We start from the raw sequence: 25,853 nt of genomic DNA, 5'->3' as shown, positions 1-25,853 counted from the left end.
TAAAAATGTAAGTTTTGTTAGATACTTAAGAAACATACAGAAAATATCATCTATACAGTACAGTGTGTCTCGTTAGTAAATGCAATGACATATGATAGAATTCAGGGGCATAACTATATAGATGAAAAATAGATTCTGGCATTCGAGATGAACATTTCCATATAGCTATAGGGAGTGTAGAGCGAGCAGTCGTATTGGGACCCCGTCATCTGCCACATATATATTCATCACTGTTACAAATGGTCATGGTAGCTGGGGGCCCTGCTGCATATTTTGCAATGGGGTCCAAGAAGTTCAAGTTACACCTCTGATTGCATCTATGTCTCATAGTGAAAAGAAACTGAGGACTACAAACATTGAAAGTCGTGGACCGTGATTACACCAGTTACTTACGGCAGTGGCTCTTCATTAATCCATGGGAATAATTCACTGGTCTCAAAGTGCCTGATATGAAAAAAATACAGCTCTGTGATACTTAGGAAGGCTACAGATAAAGTTATCTGATGTGCACAATGGCAGTGCGCTCTCTTGTCGGCAGCAGAGCGCACTGTCATTGTGCATTCCCAGCATGCAGAGACCAGCGCCACTTCTGTAATTGACATAATTTGTGAAGATCGTTGCTCGCCTCTACAAGCCGTGTATTCTTCTTACAAGGCGAAATGACAGTGCGCTCTGCTCTGCTTCCAGGCTCATTACTACTGATCTGAGCCGGCAAAAAAGTGCACTGTCTTTGTGCACATCACCCAGATTTAGACCAGCCCCTGAAATGAAGGTCACTCTTGACACTTCATTTCAGGAAAAGGGCAGAGGCTGGTACATTGAGCGCAGCCTCTGCCTCCTGATGAAGCTTTAAGTATCACAGCATGCACTGGGATTTTCAAATGAAGCGTCATCAAAAAGAAATTAGGAAAAAGATAGAAAAGCAGCTAGATAGTGTAGTTAGGGAAGGGTCTAAAGTCACTATTAGTGAAAGTAATCTATGCTTCATATGGAAACACTGTAAATGCCCATGAGTGAGAGCGGTAATGCCATGATGCCATCATTATGGAGTCCTCCCCTTATTGGTACACATACCACTCATATATGATAAATACCCGAATACTCACTTTGCGTTCTCCATTTTGTGTATCAATCTATTAAAGAAAAAACACTAAAAAAATTAATAATATTACACATACACATTTATCAAAATGGTAGGAAGAGAAATACTATTGAGCCTTAATAAAACCAGTGCAGACATCTCTGTGTAATATTACAGGGAGAATATAGGAGAAAGAATAATCGCAGTTATATCAGATACATACATCTCATACAGATATTCCTCTTTCCCCTGTTCTTCCTCCTCTTCTTCTTACTCCTCCTCCGCCTCCTCCTCCTCTTCCTCCTCCTCCGCCTCCTCTTCCTCCTCCTCCGCCTCCTCTGCCTCCTCCTCCTCCTCCGCCTTCTCTGCCTCCTCCTCTTCCTCCGCCTCCTCCTCTTCCTCCGCTACCTTCCTCCTGTTAAAGAGTAAGAAGACAATGAGAATTGATGGCACCTGTTCCATAGCTGATAACAGAAGATCATCAAAGGTCACTAGACAGTTGTTATAATAAGACATAGACAGTAGTTACAGAATAGAGACCCCAACTTATAACATACTTATGAATATTACAGTAGCCAAAACTGGGACACTTAAGCCAGTAATGGCAAACCCTCCAAAAAAAATCCCAAAGACCGGACTTTGGGTGGAGATTGCCCCTTTTACAACACTTTTTGCTGCATATTATAACTATTCTGTTGGGCCTTGCCTTTCCATGCCCTTCGACCAGGCCGTACAAATTTTTTTGAAAAGTGTCATGGCTGGCGTAAAAAAAAAGCCAAAAGGTGCTAAATTGTACTTCGGACCCCGTGTTACATAAAAAATATACAACTTTCGTGGCATAGTGTTGGATGAATTACTCTTGTGAATGAAAATTTGGATACTATAAAGATGCCATGCCTGAACTTGGCCTTAGAGAAGAGTCTGACGGCTGTATTACTCAGAGGAGGATCGCAACACAATGCTTGGACTGGATGGCGGCTTTCTTGACCTGAGCATGACATCGTGTATTTTTATGCAGCTGTGACCCTCGGGTCAGGAGAGATGAAGGCCAGTCCGAGCATTGTGTTGTGATCTTTGTCCAAGTTATACAACCATCTGATTCTTCCTTAAGGGTATGTTTCCACGGTCCGGAAGCTCTGCGCTTTGGACGCAGCGGATTCCCCGCTCCGCCCAAAGCGCCGCCCCCTGTTGTACGCGCGTTGATTCCAGAGTGGTTAATTGATATTTATCTTGCAGAGATGGAGCGTCTTCGCAAGATAAATACACATGCTGCTGTCGGTAAAGACGCGCCGCATGTCCAGATACGCAGGGAAGCCTGATGCGGCCAATCATGCATAGTGGAGACGGGATTTCATAAAATCTCCTCCACTATGCTGTAACATCTGGACGCTGTGGATTGGACGCTGTGGCTGTACGCCTGATGTAATCCGCCCAGTGGAAACATACCCTAAGGCTAATGCTCGATGGTAACACGGACCCATCTGCCATTCTCCTTACTCACATGGAGCTTCTCTCTATGGGAAGAGAAGATGCAGGAGATTATGGGTGACATGGAAGATGACTCTCCGCCATCAAGTGACCCCAGTCTATCAGAGAAATTATAGATTTAGGATACCGTAAGTAAGCATTTACCTTATTCCTCTCACAAATAACTCGCTCTCAAACAATAAAATCCTAAAATGATAGGGAAAAAAAAAAGAATTATAGTAGACATCAAATTTCATCCAAGTTTTAAAATTTCTGAAAAATGTGAAGGGGGATCAGTCGGTTACTGACACCTCAGATCATTAAATAAAGATTCACTACTAATTAAGGGAATGAAAATCTATAAGGGGGAAGAGATATTCTGAAATTACAGGGTTAATACTTAAAGATAAAGGAATATGTGAGATATGGGACCTGTGATCCATCAGCACCTCCCTGTGGTCACATGCTACATAACTTGGTAATTGCAACCTATCTATACCCTACCCTTGTACTACACTCGACTGTATACTTGTATATTGTTCTGTATATGTATATATCCATATAATTCTAGTGCACTTTTTCGGCGGTTAAAAATAAAATTAATCTTGGATTGCTCTTTTATTTCGATTCATGAATCCCCACGTCCGCACACTCAATTGATCATATTATACGCTACCCAGGTTGGGTTCTGACCTGATATAAGCCTGCTGCCAGACGGGGCTTTTTTCGAATGAGGAACTGGTGGCACACCATACTGTGTTAGTGAGGAACTCTGATAGTGACGGCCGGGAGGTTTATATATATGTCCCCAGTCTGGACTAGTGATGTATATCCCCCCTCACTGGGAGCGCCTCAATAACTCGTACCTATAATGGAAGCCTCTCCGGCGACTATTTGCCCTCGGTGCAGTTCCCTGACTGACCTGAGGCAAGTGGTGGTGCCAGTGAGCCGATCCCTGCTGGGTCCTTCTCTCCCCTCCCCGGAGATAAGTGAAGTCAACACGCCCCCTTCCCCTGTGCGATCCATCACAGATTGGTGGCAGCGGTGGGATCGAGATAATAGTGTGCGTGGGTGGCATCTCTGCTTCCAGACTCTAACAGCAGTAGCTTTTGCTGCTGGGGTCTTAAGATCAGCTCAGCACTAGACAGTCTGAGTGCAAGTACTGTAGAGTTGTGGTGCTCGGGATGCTGCTGTGTCCGTGACCGAGGGCTGAAAAGACTGGCTGCAAGCATTCAAAGCCGGGCAAGAATGATGGTCACGGAGCTAGCCCGTAACGTGGAGAATGACTGTACTGGTTCCGACAAAGGGGTGAACCAGGGGGTCCCTCCAAGCATCTCGTCGCCAGTGTACTACGCTGCCACAGGAGAACACCCTCCTACTGCCCTTCTCCCCAGACAGCTCAGGTCAGACGCCGTCTTTCAAGCTGCCCTGGCGAATCTCGAGGCGGGGTGCGAGGAAGCCTCCACAGCCCTCCTGAAAGCGGCAGAGCGAGAGGCGGTGGAATGCCGTGAAGCTGCAGAGCGACAGCATCAGCTGGAGTTGGCCTGGCAGGGTCTCCTACCACCCACCACAACACCTCCGAAACCCAAGATAGTCAAGGTGCAAGCCGATGAATTCCCCTTGCTGACGGAGGAGGACAGAGACCTGGACTCCTTTCTTCAAGCCCTCCCCATTTGAGGGGTAAGTCTCTGGAAGTTTTTTCGGGGACTTACCTGCCAGGGCGGAACAGAACTATAAGAGCATCAAAAAGGCCCTGATCCAGCAGTTCAACCTCACTCTGGAGTTTTACCGCAGGAAGTTCCGGAGCCTGCAAGACACGTGGGCCGACCACATGCGGGCCCTTATGAGAGCTGCAGAGCACTGGACCAAGGGTCTGGAGCTCACCACCAGCCAGGAGATCCAGGAGACGTTTGTCACGGAGCAATTTTTGTGGAACTGCCCAGAGGATCTTCAGCAGTACCTCTGTGACCAGAAACCACAGGGAGCCGCTGCTACAACTGTCCTGGCAGATAACAATGCCAATTACCGGGCCCCTGAAGCCAAGCGGGCCGCCCACAGCACCTGGAGAGGGGGTAAGACTCATCCTGCCCCTGTTTCCCCAGTCCCTAGAATGCAAGGGGCACCCCCCTCTGCTTCCCTATCCAGGCCAAGGGGAGAACCCAGGAGGTGTCACCCATGAAACCAACCCGGACACTTCAGGGCCATGTGTCCCGAGCACCACAAGGCCCCATCCTCATCCCCAAAACCGTCCCTTGTCATGTGTGTGGGAGGGGGTGGTGGGAGGTCCAATGTCAATTACCAGCCCATCACCGTAAACCATGCCACTGCTATGGGACTGCGGGACACCGGCGCTGTGATAACCCTCGTACGGCCTGAGATGGTGTCCCCCCTGGAATTAATACCTGGAAAAACCTTCACCATCTCCGGGATTGGAGGTGTTGAACCGGCGCTGCCCGTCGCCAGGGTTCATCTGGACTGGGGCGCCGGGTCGGGAATGAGGTAGGTGGGATTGTCGGCAAATATGCCCGCGAATGTATTACTTGGGACAGATTTGGGGAGGCTAGTGTCACAATATGTGGCTACTGAAACCCCAAGTCTTGGTCCCCCACTATGTCTTGATTTGTCTACTGCAAGTAATGCTGTGTGTTGCCTGCCCCTTCTGCGTCGTCAAGGGGGGAGGTGGGAGCTGAGAATCACTCCTGTGCTGACAGGACACATGCAGCGAAAGTAGATGAGACAGAGCCAGAAGACACAGGAAGGTGTGAGAATGCCCCCCAGGTGTGATGAGACAGTGTGCTCTGGAGGGAGAGGTAGGGGGCAGGTAGCTGCAAGGCCAGAACCAGTGTTGATTGGAGGGGCTTCCACAGGGAATGTAGGAGGCCTAGATGAGTCCAAACTGCTGGGCTCTGCGCAGCTGCAGGAAGGGAAACATGCCAATGCAGTTGGTGCTGTCACAGGAGAGGTGGAGATTCCAGGTAAGGCCCCAGGGCAGAAGGTCCCCACACCTAGGATGTCAGGAGACCCGGTCAGTCCACCTGACTCGGCGACTTGTGTGGAAGCCAAGGGGAGGCAGGCACTACCCAGGGTTACAGCGGTCATGGCCACTGTCACCAGGAGTGGGAGTGCTGGAGCCCAAGGAGCTTCACGGAGTTCTGACGGCCTTCCCCCTTCTGACCAAGTGGCGCCTGAGCCAAAAGGAGGCCTGGAGACAGGTCCCGGGGAACTGACAGAAGACGTTGCAATTTTGTCCATTCTGGCCACGTCTAGTAAGGGGTTTCAGGCAGCGTTGGAAGCCGATCACAGCCTGAAGGCCCTTAGGAGCAGGCAGCACAGCCTTTCACAGACTCAGACCTCGAGCTGGTGGTCTATGACCAGGGACGGCTGTTGGTTCAGCAAGAGTCACCAGAGGTGTGGCCTAGGGACCGACAGTTAGTGATACCCTATCCGTTCCAAGGTGGAGTTGTGGCAGATCGCACATGAGGTTCTGATGGCCAGACACTTAGGGATCTCTAAGACCAAGGCCAGGCTATCCCAGCAATTTTACTGGCCTAAAATTGGGACCGATGTGGCTGCCTAATGCTGTTCGTGTGACACCTGTCAGAGAGTGGGGAGGTGTATTTCACACTATCGCACCCTGGCCAAGCACCTGATGGACCTCATCAAGAAAAAGCTGCCACTCACGGTAGACTGGTCAGTCGCCTGCTAGACTGCTTTTCAGGTGCTCAAGACCGCTCTTTCCAGCTCCCCAGTTCTACAAGCTGCTGACTTTGCATGGTTGTTTGTAGTACAGACCGATGCCAGTGACTTTGGCCTCAGTGCCATGCTCAGCCAGATCAACACACGGGGCCAGGAGCATCCCGTCCTGTACCTGAGCAGGAAGCTTTTGCCGAGAGTGGTGGTCTACTCCACGATGGAAAAGGAATGCCTGCCAATTGTATGGGCCCTGCAGCCCTACTTGTACGGGCACCCCTTCATCGTGGAGACAGACCACAACCCCCTCAGCTGGTTGTACACTGTCTCTGGGACGAATGGGAGGTTGCTACACTGGAGCCTGGCGCTCCAGCAATACCACTTCACCATTCGCCACAAAAGGTGCCACTACCATGGCAACACTGATGGGCTATCTTGGCAAGGAGAGATTGCGGGAGTGCACTGTGGGGAACACAGGAATGTGATGCCCCTAGCACCCTCTAAAGGGGGGAGGTGTAAAATATGATAAAATGATATCTATATGATATCATTTTGATTTCTGATGGAGTTCCCCATCAAGATAACGTTTGACCCAAAAATACTAGCTTCAGACCACTCAGCCCCATCCTCTTGGCATGCATTCCCCAAGGCCATAAAAAGCAATGCAATGCTTTCCTAAAATCTGCCTCAAGCACATGGAGACAGCTTGGCACACAGGTCACAACAAGGCTCTGAGGTGTTGAATCTGGAAAATGACCTATAATAACAGAATGCAATATCACTGAGACTAGCCGAGCACATAATTGGAATCGGCATTCCTTCCCCCACAGGCCCATGCCCGGCAGCCACCTGTAGCACTCTGTGTTATTGACATCCCTCTAGTGAGTGTCCCCTCGACATTTACCATGATGTCACTGTGTGATATCATCACTTGCCATGGATTACTAATCACCAGTTACAACAGTAACTGTTGGAAGTGACAAAAACGTGAGGCCAATCCAGTTTACATGACATGGTCCTTTAAGGGACTGTACCAGATTAGAAAAATATAACTGGTTTCCTAAATCAAAAACAGCACCGTACCTGTCCACAGGTTATGTGTGGTTTTGTAACTTGAAAGGAGACAATATTTTTAAAATATTGTACATCCTCTTCGATTCCTTTCCTTATGCCAAAACTTTACACAAGATATATCAATGTAATTATTGACATATCAAGGAAATAACTTCTTCAGATAGAAAGAGGATAGCAGCTCTAGTGCCAGCCATTGCAGGCAGAAATCCTAAAGGTCAAGATCGACCCTTTAAAGGGCCTCGTCACATGATAGATCCATAGATGTTGGATAGAAAACAAAACCAGAAATTTTATTTGAAGACAAGTGTTTGGGGCTTTTTGCTTCTCATCAGTGAAAAGATACGTCCAACAGTTGGCACTAGAGCTCCTGTCCTCTTTCTCTGGACAAACCACTTGCAGATTTAAACTCCTAGGGAAACATTTTATGGCCTATAAGTCTCCCTACACCAACTTGGCACTCTCCAAGGAGAAACTTTACCCCATAGACCATCTAAATATTATGTAATTGTGATTAAAATGGTAATAGATAAAGATTTATGGCAGTTATGATATATTCTTAATTATGAGTAATCTATTATCTATACATTGCTCTGTATTGTACCCATGTATGGACATTGGATTCAAAGAGAGAAGGCTGGTTGCATAAATTACACATTTTGTTCATTAGCTAAATAAAAGTTCAAATATTATTAGAGAATGAGGGAAATGAGGAGGGGAAGTCACATACACAAGGATAGGACAGAACATAAACCAGGAGAAAAAAAAAATATACTCACACTCCACTAACTGTAACCCTCAAAGAAGTTCCGCTCGCCAGTTGCCGAGTCACCGTCACAACATTCCGTGACCTCATAACCGACAATCACCTGCAGCCAATGCCCTGTACATGGAATGGGCTCCTATCCTCTTATGGACACAACTGGATTTAGACCATTTTGCTTTAGTTATGTTTTCATCATTGCATTGCATTATTTTTTCTATAATTTAGTTTTATTTTGCCATGTTCTCGTGACTTTTTTTCTTATTTCGCATTAAGGAAGGAGTGAATTTATCCTCCTAAACGTGTTTAGCAAATACTGTATCCAGCCAAATGTAGCCAGCCGTTGAACTACAAGTTACAACATCTTTGAGTGTTCCATTATCCAATATTTATATAAGCATTCTGTGTGCACTGTGGACCCACGAGCTGCTGTGTTGTCAAGTGCATCACACAAAGTTTTTAAAAAATATGTAAAAAATAAAATATAAAAATTCTAAATCACCACTTTTCCTCCAATAATAATTCAGAAATAACAACAAACAAAAAAATAAAAGTATTTGGTATTGCTGCACCTGTAAAAAGCTGATCAAAATATAAGATTATGAAACTAAAACAGTAAATGCCGCAATAAGAGATTAAAAAAAAAAACAGAAAAAATTTCAAACTCAAAAGACTGCAGGTTTTTTTTTGGCCACCGCAACTCATTAAAAAATTAAATAAAAATCGATCATAAAGTTTTAACTTCCCCAAAATGGTATCATTGAAAATGTCAGTTTGCCACCAGTGGCGTACCACTAATGGCTATGTGGCCCGTGAGTCGGGGGATGTACAGTATTAGCGGTGGCACCACCCCCAGCTTGGCGTCACACTTTTACAGTGCCTTTTCAGTTTTTGAATCTCCACAAAAATTTAAAATAACCAATAAATTTCGTTCAACTTCACAATTGTGTCGCACTTTTTGTTGATTCTTCACCAAAAGTTTACATTTGGTATCTTTATGTTTGAAGCCTGATATGTGGGAAAAGGTTGAAAAGTTCCAGGGGGCCGAATACTTTCGCAAGGCACTGTAACTGTATTAGTGTCCTAGATACCAATACAGTTGAAAGCAATAATGGAGGTGGCTGACTTCTCAGTGCAGCAGGCGAAATTATGTCACTACAATGTGCCAACTGTGCCGAGCAGCGCAGAGTATTTATTGATGTGTGATTACTTATTTATTTACACTACCGTTCAAAAGTTTAGGGTCACCCGCACAATTTTGTGTTTTCCATGAAAACTCATACTTTTATTAATCAAATGAGTTGCCAAATGAATTTAAAATCTAGTCCAGACATTGACAAGGTTCGAAAAAAAGATTTTCATTTGAAAGAATAATTTTTTCCTTCAAACTTTGCTTTCATCAAAGAATGTGCCCTTTGTAGCAATTTCAGCATTGCAGACCTTTGGCATTCTAGCAGTTAATTTGCCAAGGTAATCTGGAGAAATTTCACCCCATGCTTCCAGAAGATCTGGTGACTGCGCTGGCCACTCCATTACTGATAGAATACCAGCTGCCGGCTACTTCCCTAAATAGTTCTTGCATAATTTGGAGGTGTGCTTTGGGTCATTGTCCTGTTGTAGGATGAATTTGGCTCCAATCAAGCGCAGTCCACAGGGTATGGCATGTAAAATGGAGTGAGAGCCTTCCTAGTTCAAAATCCCTTTTACCTTGTACAAATCTCCCACCTTGCCAGCACAAAAGCAACCCCGGACCATCACATTACCTCCACCATGCTTGACAGATGGCGTGCACTCTTCCAGCATCTTTTCAGTTGTCCTGCGTCTCACAAAGGTTCTTCTGTGTGATCCAAACACCTCAAACTTGGGTTCGTCTGTCCATAACACTTTTTTCCAATCTTCATTTGTCCAATGTCTGTGTTCTTTTGCCCATAATAATCTTTTCCTTTTATTAGCCAGTCTCAGATGTGGCTTTTTCTTTGCCACTCTGCCCTGAAGGCCAGCATCCTGGAGTCGCCTCTTCACTGTAGATATGTTGACACTGGCGTTTTGCGTGTACTATTTAATGAAGCTGCCAGTTGAGGACCTGTGAGGCGTCGATTTCTCTAACTACAGACTCTAATGTACTTGTCTTGTTGCTCAGTTGTGCAGCGGGGCCTCCCACTTCTCTTTCTACTCTGGTTAGAGCCTGTTTGTGCTCTCCTCTGAAGGGAGTAGTGCACACAGTTATAGAAAATCTTCAATTTCTTGGCAATTTCTCGCATGGAATATCCTTCATTTCTAAGAACAAGAATAGACTGTCGAGTTTCACATGAAAGTTCTTATTTTTCTTGCCATTTTGAGAGTTTAATGGAACCAACAAATGTAATGCTCCAGATTCTCAACTAGCTCAAAGAAAGGTCAAGTTTATAGCTTCTCTAATCAGCCAAACCGTTATCAGCTGTGCTAACATACTTGCACAAGGGTTTTCAAGGGTATTCTAACCATCCATTAGCCTTCTTACACAGTTAGCAAACACAAAGAACCATAAGAACACTGGAGTGATGGCTGTTGGAAATGGGCCTCTATACACCTATGAAGATATTGCATTACAAACCAGACGTTTGCAGCTAGAATAGTCATTTACCGCATTAACAATGTATAGAGTGCATTTCTGAATCATTTAATGTTAGGTTCATTGGAGAAAAACTGTGCTTTTGTTTTAAAAAATAAGGACATTTCTAAGTGACCCTAAACTTTTGAACGGTAGTGTATATATTTTAATCAAGGGCAATGTGGGCCCATTATATTTATGGAAAGCTATGTGGAGGCCATTATATTATATGAAATGCAATGTGGGGGCCATTATATTCATTATATTGTATGGAAGGCTATGTGAGGCCATTATATTATATGGAAGGTTATGTGGGGGCCATTATATTCGTTATATTGTATGGAAGGCTATGTGAGGCCAGTATATTATATAGGTTATGTGGGGGCCATTATATTCATTATATTATATTGAAGGCTATGTGGGGCCCACTATATTATATGGAGGGTAATGTGGTTCCATTATAATATATGGAAGGCTATGGGGTGCCAAGTATACTATATGGAAGGCTGTATGGGGCCATTATACTGTTTGGAGGGCTATATTGGGACCATTGTACTGCAGGGGAAAGATGCCAAGAGGACTGAGAGCTGTAAGTGCAGGGCCGAGCTCTCTGCACTTGAGCCTTATTTGTGTCACGGTTCTGTAAGAAATTGTCCTAGGGACACAGTGAGTGACATGCTGGGCTAACATGCTGGGCTGTTCGTGAATGGGATAGCTCGGTCCCCCAATTGAGGGCGGGGGCGTGCCAGGCTACACCATGCAAATTAGGCTACTTTCATACTAGCGTCGTGTGACGGATGTCACAAAGCGTTGTTTTGGAGAGAAAAACGCATCCTGCAAAGTTGCCCGCAGGATGCGTTTTTTCTCCATAGACTTGCATTAGCGACGCATTGCGACGTCGGGCTGACGGTTTGCGACGGCTCGTACCGACGGATTAGTGTGAAAGTAGCCTTAAGGATTGTCCGGAGGCCAAATGAATCCAGCCCTGCTGAGCTTGCTCCAGGTATCACCCTTTCTTGTCAGGTGTCACCTATAATGGTCAGACGATTGCTATTCGTAGCTTTGCTCAGTCTTGTGTGTTCCTTGAGCTCTGCGCTCTGCTATTAACTGATTTTGCTGCCCAACCTGGGACTTTACCATTTGACTATTCGTTTGTCTAACCCCATTGACTTTGATGTACACTCCTAGTATTTGACCCTGGGCTCCTTTATTCCCATCTCGCGGCTTGTCTGTGAAAACTGGCTAGCCAGCATCACAATTTGCAAAAAAAATTGAATAATATATTACTTTGGTATGGAACCAAAGATTGGAAAAAAGTAGTACAAAAGTACAAAAAGCTGCTGACTGTCAGGTTCTCTTTAATGCAAAAACCACTGACAATCTTTGTGACTAACTTCGGAGTATTTCACTTTATGCTCACCTTCTCATCCCTGTCCTCCTCACCAATCATCCATATCCAGCAACATGCGCACCCACGCAGAAACCTTGCACACCTAGACACCCACACACTCTCTGACTCCATCCTACCACTGGCATCCATATCCTCACTCCACGACACAGACAGTGCTGCTGCTTTCTACAATGCCACTCTCGCATCAGCTATTGACACGGTTGCCCCTCTCGTCCATGGCAGAGCGCGACGTATCAATAGACAACCTTGGCATAATAACACCACCAAAAAGCTAAGGCAAGTGTCCAGGGTTGCGGAGCGGCGTTGGAAGAGAACACACTCGCAAGACGACTTCACTGTATTCAAACAAGCAACACTCGCTTTTAAATCTGCACTCATCTCTGCTAAACAGGCCTACTTCACAACCCTCGTATCTTCCCTATCCCACAACCCCAAACAGTTATTCAAAACATTTAACTCCCTCCTCCGCCCCCCACTGCCCCCTCCAACCTCCCTCATCTCTGCTGAGGACTTTGCCACACACTTTAAAAATAAGATCAACCAGACAAGGCAAGACTTTATTGTTCAACCACCACAACCCCTTTGTATACCAGACCAATGCCCAAACCCCATAACCTCCCTATCCAACATCACTGAAGGGGGACTTAATTGTCTCCTCTCCAAATCCCACCTCACCACCTGTGCGCTCGACCCCATCCCATCCCACCTCCTCCCCAACCTCACCAGCACACTTATCCCATCCCTAACCCACCTCTTCAACCTATCACTAACTTCTGGCACCTTCCCCTCTGCGTTCAAACATGCCACAATCACGCCTATCCTTAAAAAGCCAACCCTCGATCCAACTGCTATGTCCAGCTATCGCCCAATATCGCTGCTCCCATTTGCTTCCAAACTCCTGGAGCAGCACATCCATGCTGAACTCTCCTCCCACCTCTCATCTAACTTGTTGTACGACAATTTACAATCTGGTTTCCGCCCCCATCACTCAACTGAGACTGCCCTGACCAAAATCACTAACGACCTACTTACCGCCAAAGCTACTGGACAATACTCTGTACTCCTCCTTCTAGACCTGTCCTCTGCTTTCGACACAGTTGACCACTGCCTCCTACTGCAGATGCTCTCCTCCTTTGGCATCAAAGACCTCGCCCTATCCTGGATCGCCTCGTACCTTTCCAACCGCACATTCAGCGTCTCCCACTCCCATACTACCTCCTCATCCCACCCTCTCTCTGTTGGAGTCCCCCAAGGCTCTGTTCTAGGACCCCTACTCTTCTCAATCTATACACTTGGCTTGGGACAACTCATAAAGTCCCATGGATTCCAGTACCACCTCTATGCTGACGACACTCAGATCTACCTCTCTGGCCCAGACGTCACCTCTCTGCTGTCCAGAATCCCAGAGTGCCTATCAGCCATATCCTCCTTCTTCTCCTCTTGCTTCCTCAAACTCAATGTGGACAAATCTGAACTCATCATCTTTCCTCCATCCCACAAATCTTCCTTACTTGACCTATCTATCGCAGTCAATGACATCATGCTTTCCCCTGTACCCGAAGTCCGCTGCCTCGGAGTAACCTTCGACTCTGCCCTATCCTTCAAACCACACATCCAAGCTCTTTCCACCTCCTGTCGCCTCCAGCTCAAAAATATCTCCAGGGTCCGTCCTTTCCTCAACCCCCAATCTACTAAAATGCTTGTGCACGCCCTCATCATTTCCCACCTTGACTACTGCAACATCCTTTTCTGTGGCCTCCCTGCTAACACCCTTGCACCTCTCCAGTCCATCCTTAACTCTGCTGCCCGACTAATCCATCTCTCTCCTCGCTACTCCTCCGCTTCCCCCCTCTGCAAATCTCTTCACTGGCTCCCATTCCCTCAGCGTATCCAGTTCAAATTGCTAATACTGACCTACAAAGCCATCCACAACCTGTCTCCTCCATATATCTCTGAACTAATCTCTCGATATCTTCCCTCATGTGACCTCCGGTCCTCCCAAGACCTCCTTCTCTCCTCCACACTTATTCGCTCCTCATCCAATCGCCTCCAAGACTTCTCCCGAATATCCCCCATCCTCTGGAACTCTCTGCCCCAACACGTCCGACTATCAACCACAGTCGGATCCTTCAGACGGAACCTGAAAACTCATCTCTTCAGGAAAGCCTACAGCCTGCACTGACCCCGCTGCTGCCTCATCACTATCGAAGCTACCGCCTCACCAACACCGGAGCTACCGCCTCACCGACACCGGAGCTCCTGCAACCCTCAACCTACTGTCTCCTTCCCCATAATCCTGTAGAATGTAAGCCCGCAAGGGCAGGGTCCTCGCCCCTCTGTATCAGTCCGTCATTGTTAGTTTGTTTACTGTATGTGATATTTGTAACTTGTATGTAACCCCTTCTCATGTACAGCACCATGGAATCAATGGTGCTATATAAATAAATAATAATAATAATCTTCTAATCGGGCTGATGTAAGAATATTATATTTCACTCAGGAGTTGTGTGACTATATAAAAAGCACCAGACCATGTGGCTGACTACATTTCTAGAATAGAATATCTAATAATATGCGGAAAATACATGCTGCTTTTGACCCAACGTTTCTCACGCTCAGTTTGCGATATATCGATGTTATGAAAGTGGTGCTTGAAAATCAAGAATCAAGATCAGCACACCAGTAATAGTATCATCACAGTCGGGGCAGTTTCCTAAATATTGTCAATGATGAAAAACAACCAAAAATCTGCTGCATGCCCTAAATTAATTCCAACACACCAGAAGATGATAAACTTCTTGGGTCGATTTGGCATCAATGTCATCAGCCGTCCTTAGCGGAGTTTTATTTACTAACTAAAAGTTTCTAATCCGCTTAATGAAAACTTCTGAAATAAATTTAGAGTGTTGTTATAGTTTTGCTTTTCTTTTAAGAATTAGTTTTTCTGTAATTTTATATCAATTGTCCGTGTCTTCATCTTTTGTAAGAATCACGTTATGTGGCTTAGCTCATATTGTTTGTCTGGGTGATTTTACCTTATTTACAGGTTTACAGTTATAGCTGTACCTACATTTGTCCTGGGGGTAGAACTGTGCAAAACAGCTGTAAGATTCAATTTGATCAAAATAATGTTCGGCCATCATCAAATTTGTTCCTAAAAGACTTACGCTCTGAGGTCTGACCAGATCCCAAAGCATAATAAACAGGGGGCAAGGCGGGGGATAGAAAAAAATTAAGCTCACCTGTCCTAGCACCACCCTCAGCTTCCTGCCTGGTCTTCCATTTGCATCTGTTTGGTTTTCGGATCAGTCTTGTCTTCAGTCTCTGTTCTGGATCATGTTGGACGTGACGCTTATCAATGACCATCAATGATTTGGTTTGCAACACATAAAACCATGTGAAGACTAGTCAGATCGAAACAGAAGAGAAGACCGATGAGAAAACCAATCCGGAACAAGAGGAGGACCATGGGGGGGAACTGCGATGGCAGGACAAGCGAGTGTCGTGCATAAGACAAATGATTATTAATTCTTATTATTTTATAATCCCTTCCAGTAACCAAATACAGAATTAAGTAAAATGCACATCATTTTGCTAGATTTGTGTGAGGCAAATCTGGAAAAATTCAGGTTCTGAATCCAAACTTCACATGAAATTCGTAACAAATTTGATCTCTATATTGCAATTTTTGGTGGTGTTTATAGACATTTCATGGTGTGTTGTAAAGATGTTCTGTAAAGACATGTCACAAGATTAATGGGTCCCAAATCATGGTCACCATGAAGCAGAAGCAGGCTCCTTGGTCACAAACATCTAGATCTATTTTTAACAGAGACCTATCAATCAAGCTGAGCTGGGTACGGGGAAGCCAGCGAGGAACTGCCTTCTTGACTCTTCTCTCCATTGTTGCCTCATTTTTGAAGTACCGTACATTTTTTTTCTAGAGTTGCTTGTGAGGCCGGGTTCATACTGGCATATTTCATGGTCCTTATATATATGTGGACCAGAATTTTTGGAGAGACCAAGGGTCTCTCAATCCAAATTTACAGGCTCATATGTGTCTGTGTTTGGGAGACCTGCATTCAGTCCAGAAGTGTCCTTGTGGAGACATTAAACTGTGAAACATGGAGTGGCCATAGATCTGTAGTATATGGACCCATAAAGGGTAATGAAATGTGAATTTCCATGATGGTCAGCACTAAAGATGATCGAAACTCCAATTCAGCAGATTTGTTCTCACTTGACTGGGAAATTCGATTTGCATCAAATTAAAAAAATTATTATACTTTTCCCGCCACTCACCGGTTCCCCAGATGTAGATCACAGCCTGATCCTCTCCTTGCTGTCTTCAGGCTTTACTCTTCTGCAGCCTTGGCATCTACTAAGACATAGGTGGCTTTATGCAACACCATGATGAAACAAGAATTGACCAGCACGTGTGAACAGATACAAGCTATGGAGACTACATTGTATAAAACCAAAGAGGGCAGCAGCAACTGTGTGCCGAGCTGTATACAAACACTGAATATGTGAAACGTAAACTGCATTACTGCCCTATAGACTAGTCTTATAGCATGAAGGTGGCTACGAAGTCGAAAAGTACAATAGTAGTGACCTGGTGCCCTGCACAGTAACAGCACCTCCCTTTTGTTCCTCCCATGGTAAATAAAATGTATCACGGTAATGATGTTCCCGTTTTGGACCCCTCACAGTAGCAATGCCCCCTCACATAACTCCTATACAGTACTAATTCATATATCGCTTTTTGTGACCCTTGTAAAATACCAAATTTCTCTTTGAGCCCACATTCAAAATAACAATAATGCCCCCTCCCAAGTGGTAACAATACAGGTGTAATATACGCCATGTCTGCTCCAATACAGAGCAATAGAGTCCACCATTAATGCCTCAATACAGTTGGGACCTTTCAAATTTTAGCACCTTAAATTAATTGGAAATATATGGTCAACAAGAGAAAATATTATTAATGTCACCTACTGTATACTAATAGTGTCCCCTAATCCCATTTTGCAATATTATCCCCTAATTGCCACATACAGTAATAACGATCCTATTTGCTACCATGAACTAATAATCGATGTTCCTCATTATGACCCCATAGAGTAATTATGTCACCCATCTTGAAATAATTTCCCGTCCTGTAGTAATGCCCTCCATAATAGCCCCTTTGCTTAATATTGTCCTCCATCCTGGCCTCTTCCTTTAATAATGTTCCCCATCTTGGCCCCTTTCTTTAATAATGTTCTCCATCCTGGCCCCTTCCTTTAATAACGTCCTACATACTGGCCTCCTTAATAATGTCCCTTACTCTTGCCCCCCCCCCCTTTAATAATGTACCCTGTCTTGGCGTTCTTCTCCAACACATTATAAAAAAGATATTTCTTACCTGTCCAGACTCCAATGATGAGCATGGTCCTCTTCATGGTGCACAGCTGGTGCAGGGGTCTATGCCATGCATGGCAGTGACGACATGCGCCATCATCAATGGGCACATCCATGTCAGCTACTGGCCTCTGGTTGGCCGGTGGCTTGTATAGCTACTGCGGTGAACGGAGCCGGAGGTTCCTGGAGTCACTATACATTTTAACTGAATGTGTATCCAATGACACACATACAGGAAAAAAGCACGCTGGCATCGGCAAGCCCCTTCCTCAATGTGCTCGGCCATGATTACGCATTCGTGCCGAATTTATGTTTGGCGATCGTTTTCCGAACAAATTCGCTCTTCACTAGTTAAAATTAGTTATGAACGAACCGTGCTCAGAAAAGGTGTTATCCGAGCATACTTGGGTGCCAGCCGAGTGTGTTTGACAAATATGTTCAAGTCCCCGCACCTGCATGTCTCTCGGCTGTTCGACAGCTGCAACACACGCAACACTCTGGGATTGCCTAACAAACAAGAACAGGATTTTTGGTTGCTTACCGTAAAATCTGTTTCTCGGAGCCTTCATTGGGGGACACAGGAACCATGGGTGTATGCTGCTGCCACTAGGAGGCTGACACTATGCAAATAAAAAAGTTAGCTCCTCCTCTGCAGTGTACACCCTACCGACAGGAAGTAGGATATTCAGTTAGTGAGAAAGCAGTAGGAGAAGCAACGTGTAAAAGAGAAAGAATAATAATATAATAATAATAAACTTTATCTATATAGCGCCAACAAAATCCACGGCGCTTCACAGATCAACAGTTTCAAACACTCAAAGAGTGTTCAAAGAACTCAAACGTATACAGTAAACAGAGCTGTTCAACTTGGGAGGGTGCTGTGTCCCCCAATGAAGGCTCCGAGAAACAGATTTTACGGTAAGCAACCAAAAATCCTGTTTTCTCTATCGCCTTTCATTGGGGGGACACAGGAACCATGGGACGTCCCAAAGCAGTCCCTGGAGTGGGAAAAGCAGAAAAACTCCATTCAGGTCGGAAGAATCACCACTGCCGCCTGCAAGATCCTTCCGCCTAGGCTGGCAACTGCCGAAGCGTAGATATGGAGCTTATAACCCCTTGGCAAAGGAGTGACCGGAACACTAGGTTGCCACCTAGCAAAGATGTAGGGCGGATGCCCCATGGTGTACCGCCCAGGAGGCGCCCACTGCCCGGAGCAGAGGGAGGAGTCACTCTGTTCTTGATCCGGTGAGCCTCCAGAATGGCAGGTCTGATCCAGAGAACAATCGTAACCTTGGAAGCCGGCAGGCCTCTTGGCGTACCGTCTGGAATGACAAAAGACAGTCCGTCTTCCTAAAGAAGGCGGCCCTACACAAATAGATCCTCACCGCCCTGACCAGGTCTAGCCTGTTCAGAGAATGCCCCAGAGAATCGATCGGAGCAGGACAAAGGTGGGAAGGACGATCTTATTCAAGTAAAAGGAGGACACCACCCTGGGAAGAAAAGGCGACGAACGCCGTAAAACTACCCTATCCTGGTGAAAAACCAAGAAAGGGGCGATAGGAGAGAGCCACCAACTCCGAGATGCGTGGAGATGGCCACCAGCAAAGCCACCTTGCAGGACAGAGCAGACAGTGAGGCTCATGGAGAGGCTCAAGGGAGAAAGTCCACCGAGCCTCCAGAACAAGACTGAGGTCCCAGGGATCCACGGAAGTGTGGTACGAGGGAGCCGCATGCGCTACTGAAGAAAGGTTCTGATCTGAGAACGGGACGGATATAAATCTTCGTACCGTGATAGCCTGTAGCAAAGGACCTCTGAAAAGGGACTTCAGAAAAAGGATGGAAAGGGTTGCTATCTGACCCTTCAGAAAACTAAGGGCAAGCCCAGCATCAAGTCCCGCCTAGAGAGAACGGCCAAAAAGGAAGGTTTCAACAGCAAAGCTGTTAACTTGAGACACCAAGAACTCTGCGGCAGATGGGTCCCTAGTACAGAAGATCTGACCTGACTGGGGCCTCCAGTGAGAGTCCTCGAGGAGATAAACGATCTCAGCGAACCAGACCTTCTGGGCCAATCTGGTGCGGTCAGAATGACCGGCACCCCCTCCGCACAGATCTTCAACAGTCTGGGAAGAAAGGGGAGGGAGGAACAGAAAGGTAAGTACAAATGGCGACCCAGGAATGGTCAAGGTATCGGTATCCACAACAAGAGGATTGCGGACTTGGAAACAAAACGGTGGACCCTTCCTAAGCAGTCGGGCCGCCAGGAGATCCGTGTCCGGAGTTCCTCATCCAAGGAAAATTTGAAGGAAGACCTCCTGAGTCGGGACCCCTGTCCTGCCGCAAGGCCCTCGCGGCAGAGAAAACACTGCGGCCTAGTTGTCCACACCGGGGATATGCACTGCGGATAGTGCTGAAACCGTCGCCTCTGCCCAGAGGATCCTGGATACTTCCGCCATTGCCAAGAGACTGATTCCCTCCCTGGCGATTGACATAAGCCACAGCCGAGGCATTGGACGTCTGGATTCTGACTGGCAGACCTCTGAGAAGCCTTTCCCAGTGACTCAGGGATAGAAGAAAGGCCCCTCTCTCAATGGTGTCGATCGGCGGAGAGGACCCTTGCTCCGACCAACGCCCCCTTCAATGACGGATGGCGAGAAAACGCACCCCAGCCGGGAAGGCTGGTGACCGTCGTCACCACCTGCCTTGGGGAGGACCGGACATGAGGAATGAGAGGGGATGACAGCCACCAGTTGAGAGGCTATTAGAATCTGATGGAAAGTCGGATTGGAGGGTCCAGAGACAGCACAGACGTGTCCCACTGAGGAAGGATGGCCTGCTGAAGTGGTCTCAAGTGGAACCGCGCAAAAGAGAACGCTTACGGAGCTGTCACCATGCATCACAGGACCGTCGTAGCTGAACGGAAGGAAGGCAGCCGAGGGCCCTGCAGAGAGCGAACTCCGTATGGAGAATTGCCCGCTTCTCAAGAAGAAAAACCCCTAGCGATGTCGAACAACATGCCTAAGAGGACGAGACGCTGACTCGGAACAAGACAAGACTTTGTTCTGTTGGCCAGCCACCAGAAACAGGACAGGGAGTCTAGGACGATGGTCAGACCCTCAGGGCCTGAGAGAGGGGCAGAGGCTTGATGAGGATTACTTCAAGGTATGGAATGAGCACTAAGGCCCCTGATCATCAAGGAAAATCAGGACATGGAGCAAGGCCTCTTGGATATCCATGTAGCACAGGAATTCCTGTGGGTCCATGGAAGCCAGGACTGAACAGAGGAACTTCATCCTGAAATGCCGCATGCGGAACCTTCTGTTCACTAAGTTCAGAGACAGAAAGGGTCGAACTGCGCCGCTCTTCTTCGACACTACAAGCAGGTTTGGATAGAAACCTGGGAAGCGTACCTGCTGTGGGACGGAAACAATAACCTCCGAACAAAGAAGGAAGGTAATGGACGCAAAGAAACCTGAGATCAGAGGAGGATTTTTAGAGGGCGGGATTCAAAGAAGCGATTCCGGGCCGCTAAGCGAACCCTATCTTGTATCCAGAGGATACCACCTCCCTGATCTAGGCGTCCTCCACCGAAGCCAGCCAAACATCCCTGAAAAAGGCAGGAGATGCCCGCCCAAACTGGAAGAAACGCTGGGCAGTTAGCACGAGTTATTATGCCGAAGAAGATCTGCCAGGTCTAGGCCTGGTGGACCAACCATGGGAGTTGCGGGTACACCGGGAAGGGATAGGCTTAAAGGAAGCCTTTTCTCTAGCCAGACGAGATCGCAGTCTGTGTTAGCTAGAGGAATCTTCCGACGCCGCAAAACAGCGAAGGGACAAAGGGAACTCGTGCCTCCCGTGGCGTCATTAATAATTTGTTCCCTCATGTAGCCAAAGAAACAGGCCCCCCGGAAGGGCTGTGTGTAGAGCCGAATATTCCGTCGGATGGCCACCATAATGCTGGATGCGTGAGCTGCACAAGCTGCGCATCTAGGGAGGCAGATACCAAATATTTCCCTGCATAGAAAATACGGTCAGTCAGGTCGGCTAGCTCCCCCGGAGGAGCTCCAGGCGGGGTGCTCTTACAAGGCTGTTTGGTCCATCTATCTATGGTCCTTGAGACCCAGGTAGAGGCAATGGCCGAGGCACAAAGTAGAAGCAGCCGTTACAAAAGGCTGATTTTTCCAGCGGTTCTATAAAAATATCCTTGGAACCCGTGCCAAGCTGGTAGACAGTCTGGGAACTGACGAGTCCAGAATTGCCCGCTTCCTGCCGAGGAATCAGTCCAGTTAGCGATGAGCTCAGGAGAGAAGGGATATAGGATGCCGAGACGCTTCCCTGTCTGCAAGCATCTGGTATGGCTCGCATTTCTCCTGGCAAGTACCACCACATATTCAGTGTGTGTGGGGCAAAGATCCTGGAAAGTGGTTTGACCGTCTAAACGAAAACCGCCTATTCTGCGGGTTCCGTAGAGGTATCCATGATGCTTAGGGTCTGGTTGATCGCATCAATAAGGCTATCCAAGTCTGAAACTTCCTCTGCAAACATGACCGAGGAAGCCCGTCTCTCTCTCGATAGAGAGGAGGATCAGGAAGAGGGATCTCACCGGTCCAGACCGGAGGGCAAGATGGAGCGGGAAAGAAAGGTGTCAGACGTCCATGGGGCTGATGGTGGACGTCCTGGTCTCCTCCAACAGACAGGCTCTGGAGGGCGAGTGGGTGGGGAATGGAGCTGGGACCGAACATCTAAGCACGCTTGTGTGCTAGGATCATGGTCCTGCCGTCGGATCTATGATGATACGGGGTGGCAGTGCACGCCGTACTCGTAGTCCATAATGTGGGATTGCAGGTGTGACTGTTCACCCTGTATCCCTCTGTTCTGTATCTCTTGTGGCCAAGTTGAAGAAGGCTGGACGGAGAATCCTGTGACCCACTAGCGATTGCGGACAGGCACGGATACCAAGGTCGTGACATCCTGGTGAGGTCCGCCCCAGACTGAGACAGAAGGAAAGCCCACCCAGGGATAGGGGTCTCAGCCTCACCCGGGTTAGGGACTCCTGGACAGGGAGTTGCTGCAGCTGACAAGAGGAAGCAGGAGGACGGGGACGCTCTCCTTATAGGGTTAGGCCTGGGAGCAGACCCACTAAATGATGCCCGAAGGTTAGGGGAACAGGAGAGGGGAGTAATAGGCTGCATAGCAGAGCTACTCACAGAAATAGTAGAGTCCTGTAGACTGCTCCTGGCTGTAGCTGCGACCGGCATCATGGCACAGGTCCAGGGCACCAGCGATGAGATGGCAACCTAAGGAGGATGCAGGGGACCCCGCCGGAGGAAACGTTTGCTGGGGGAAAAAAAAAAAAGGGGCCTGGCTGCAGTCTGGAAGAACCGCAGAAGGAGACCGCTGAAAAGGGCGCTGGAACGTGCGCCCTGCTGCGATGTGGCGCTAAGCAGCTGCGTAGAAATCATGGGCCCAGGAGCACCAAGATGGCGCCGGTGGGCAGGGAGTAAAGAGATTGTCGGGCGGGAGAAAGCCCACCCGAAGAAACCGGAAGTGGAGGAGCGCGGTACCGGAAGTAGGCCCCGGCAGAAGCCGGGACCTAAACTAGAGGCCGGCGCGCTGGTAGAAGAGGCCACGGCCCCGGAACAGTGAGCCGCAGAGCAGTGCGGCAGCCTGCCAGGGCCGCACGAGGGAACGAAGAGTCGGGTCGCGGCGTCGGAAGTAGAGGCCGGCGCCGCCAGATAAGAGAGCCGCGGCGCCGGAGCAGAACGCCGCAGGGAAAGAGCAGCGCGGCAGTCTGCCAAGGCCGCCGCGCAGGGACAGAAAAGCAATGTGGCCGACGAACAGTGCGGCCCAGGGGGAAGCGGTGCGGCAGACTGTCAGAGTGTCGCGCTAATGCAGAGAGAGCACTGCGGCAGAAGAGACAGAACCAGCGTACCTAGCCTGCCATCACCGCAGCTCAGATGGGAGCGCTGCTGTCTGACCCGCTGCGATGCTCTGGGATTCCTAACATAAAAGGTAAAAATCGTGCCTCAGGGACCTCTGCTCCCCCACACTGCGAGTGATCTGGGAAAAGGGAGCATGGAAAATACTCACCTAAACATCCCACGCCGTTACTAACCTGAGGGGGATGAGACGTCCATGGAGCTGGTGATGGACGTCCTCGTCACCTCCAACCGACAGGCTCTGGTGGGCGAGTGGGTGGGGGACGGAGCCAGGACCGGACTTCTAAGCACGCTTGTGTGCTAGGATCTTGGTCCTGGAGAGGGATCTATGAGGATACGGGGTGGCAGTACATGCCGTACTCATAGTCCGCCTTGTGGGACTACAGGTGTGACTGTTCACCCTGTATCCCTCCGGAAAACCTGAAAGGAAACGACGCACATTGAGGTAGATAAGGGTCTAATGAAAGACCCGTGTCCACCTCCTACTGACACTAAGATAAACTGAATATCCTACTTCCTGTCGGTAGGGTGTACACTGCAGAGGAGGAACTAACTTTTTTATTTGCATAGTGTCAGCCTCCTAGTGGCAGCAGCATACACCCATGGTTCCTGTGTCCCCCAATGAGAGGCGATAGAGAAAAAACCATGCATGTGTTGTGGCTGTAGAACATCCGCTGGGATTCGAACATCCAAGAGATTTTCATTAAATTGGAATATCATCAGAAAGTTAATTAATTTCAGGTATTCAATACAAAACATGAAACTCATATTCAGCTCTGGCAAAAATTAAGAGACCACCACATTAAAACCCTGTCATGGGCCGCCCAATCTCCAGACCTGAACCCCATTGAAAACCTCTGAAATGTAATCAAGAGGATGATGGATAGTCACAAGCCATCAAACAAAGAAGAACTGCTTACATTTTTGTGCCAGAAGCAGTGTGAAAGACTGGTGGAAAGCATGCCAAGACGCATGAAAGCTATGATTAAAAATCATGGTTATTCCACAAAATATTGATTTCTGATCTCTTCTTGAGTTAAAACATTAATATTGTTGTTTCTAAATGATTACGAACTTGTTTCCTTTGCATTATTTGAGGTCTGAAAGCACTGTTTTTTTTTATTTTGACCATTTCTCCTTTTCAGAAAAAAAATACAAAATTTATTGCTGGGAAATTTGGAGACATGTTGTCAGAAGTTTATTGAATAAATGAACAATTTAAATTTTACTAAAAAATATAACTATAAAGAGAAAAATCAGACAAACTGAACATTTTGCAGTGGTCCCTTAATTTTTGCCAGAGCTGTATTATATAGAGTCATTACAAACAGAGTGATCTATTTCTAGTGTTTATTTCTGTTAATGTTGATGATTATGGCTTACAGCCAACAAAAACCCAAAAGTCATTATCTCAGTAAATTAGAATAAATAACAAAAAAAGGCTTCCTAAGCATTTAAAAAGGTCCCTTAGTCTGTTTTAGTAGGCTCCACAATCATGTGGAAGACTGCTGACCTGACAGATGTCCAGAAGGCGTCATTGACACACTCCACAAGGAGGGAAAGCCACAAAAGGTCATTGCTAAAGAAGCCAGCTGTTCACAGAGTGCAGTATCCAACCATATTAATGGAAAGTTGAGTGGAAGGAAAAAGTGTGGTAGAAAAAGGTGCACAAGCAACCGGGATAACCGCAGCCTTGAAAGGATTGTTAAAAAAAAGTCCATTCAAAAATTTGGGGAAGATTCACAAGGAGTGGACGGCTGCTGGAGTCATTGCTCCAAGAGCCACCACACACAGACGTATCCAGGACATGGGCTACAAGTGTCGCATTCCTTGTGTCAAGCCACTCATGACCAATAGACAACGCCAAAAGCGTCTTACCTGGGCCAAGGAGAAAAAGAACTGGACTGTTGTCAGTGGTCCAAGGTGTTGTTTTCAGATGAAAGTAAATTTTGCGTTTCATTTGGAGATCGAGGTCCCAGAGTCTGGAGGAAGAGTGGAGAGGCCACAATCCAAGCTGCTGGAGGTCTAGTGCGAAGTTTCCACAATCAGTGATGGTTTGGGGAGCCATGTCATCTGCTGGTGTAGGTCCACTGTGTTATATCAAGACCAAAGTCAGCGCAGCCGTCTACCAGGAAATGTTAGAGCATTTCATGCTTCCCTCATCAACAAGTTTTTTGGAGATGGAAAAGTCATTCTCCAGCAGGACTTGGCACCTGTCCACACGGCCAAAAGTACAAATACCTGGTTTACAAACAACAGTATCACTGTGTGTGATTGTCAGCAAACTCGCCTGACCTTAACCTCATAGAGAATATAGGAGTATTGTCAAGCGGAAGATGAGAGACACCAGACCCAACAATGCAGACGAGCTGAAGGCTGCTATCAAAGCAACCTGGGCTTCCATAACCCCTCAGCAGTGCCACAGGCTGAGCGCCTCCATG

The sequence above is a fragment of the Ranitomeya imitator genome, chromosome 6 (genome assembly GCF_032444005.1).
Source record: "Ranitomeya imitator isolate aRanImi1 chromosome 6, aRanImi1.pri, whole genome shotgun sequence".
NCBI classification, from domain to species: domain Eukaryota; kingdom Metazoa; phylum Chordata; class Amphibia; order Anura; family Dendrobatidae; genus Ranitomeya; species Ranitomeya imitator.
Note: the sequence above shows the minus strand (reverse complement) of the source record.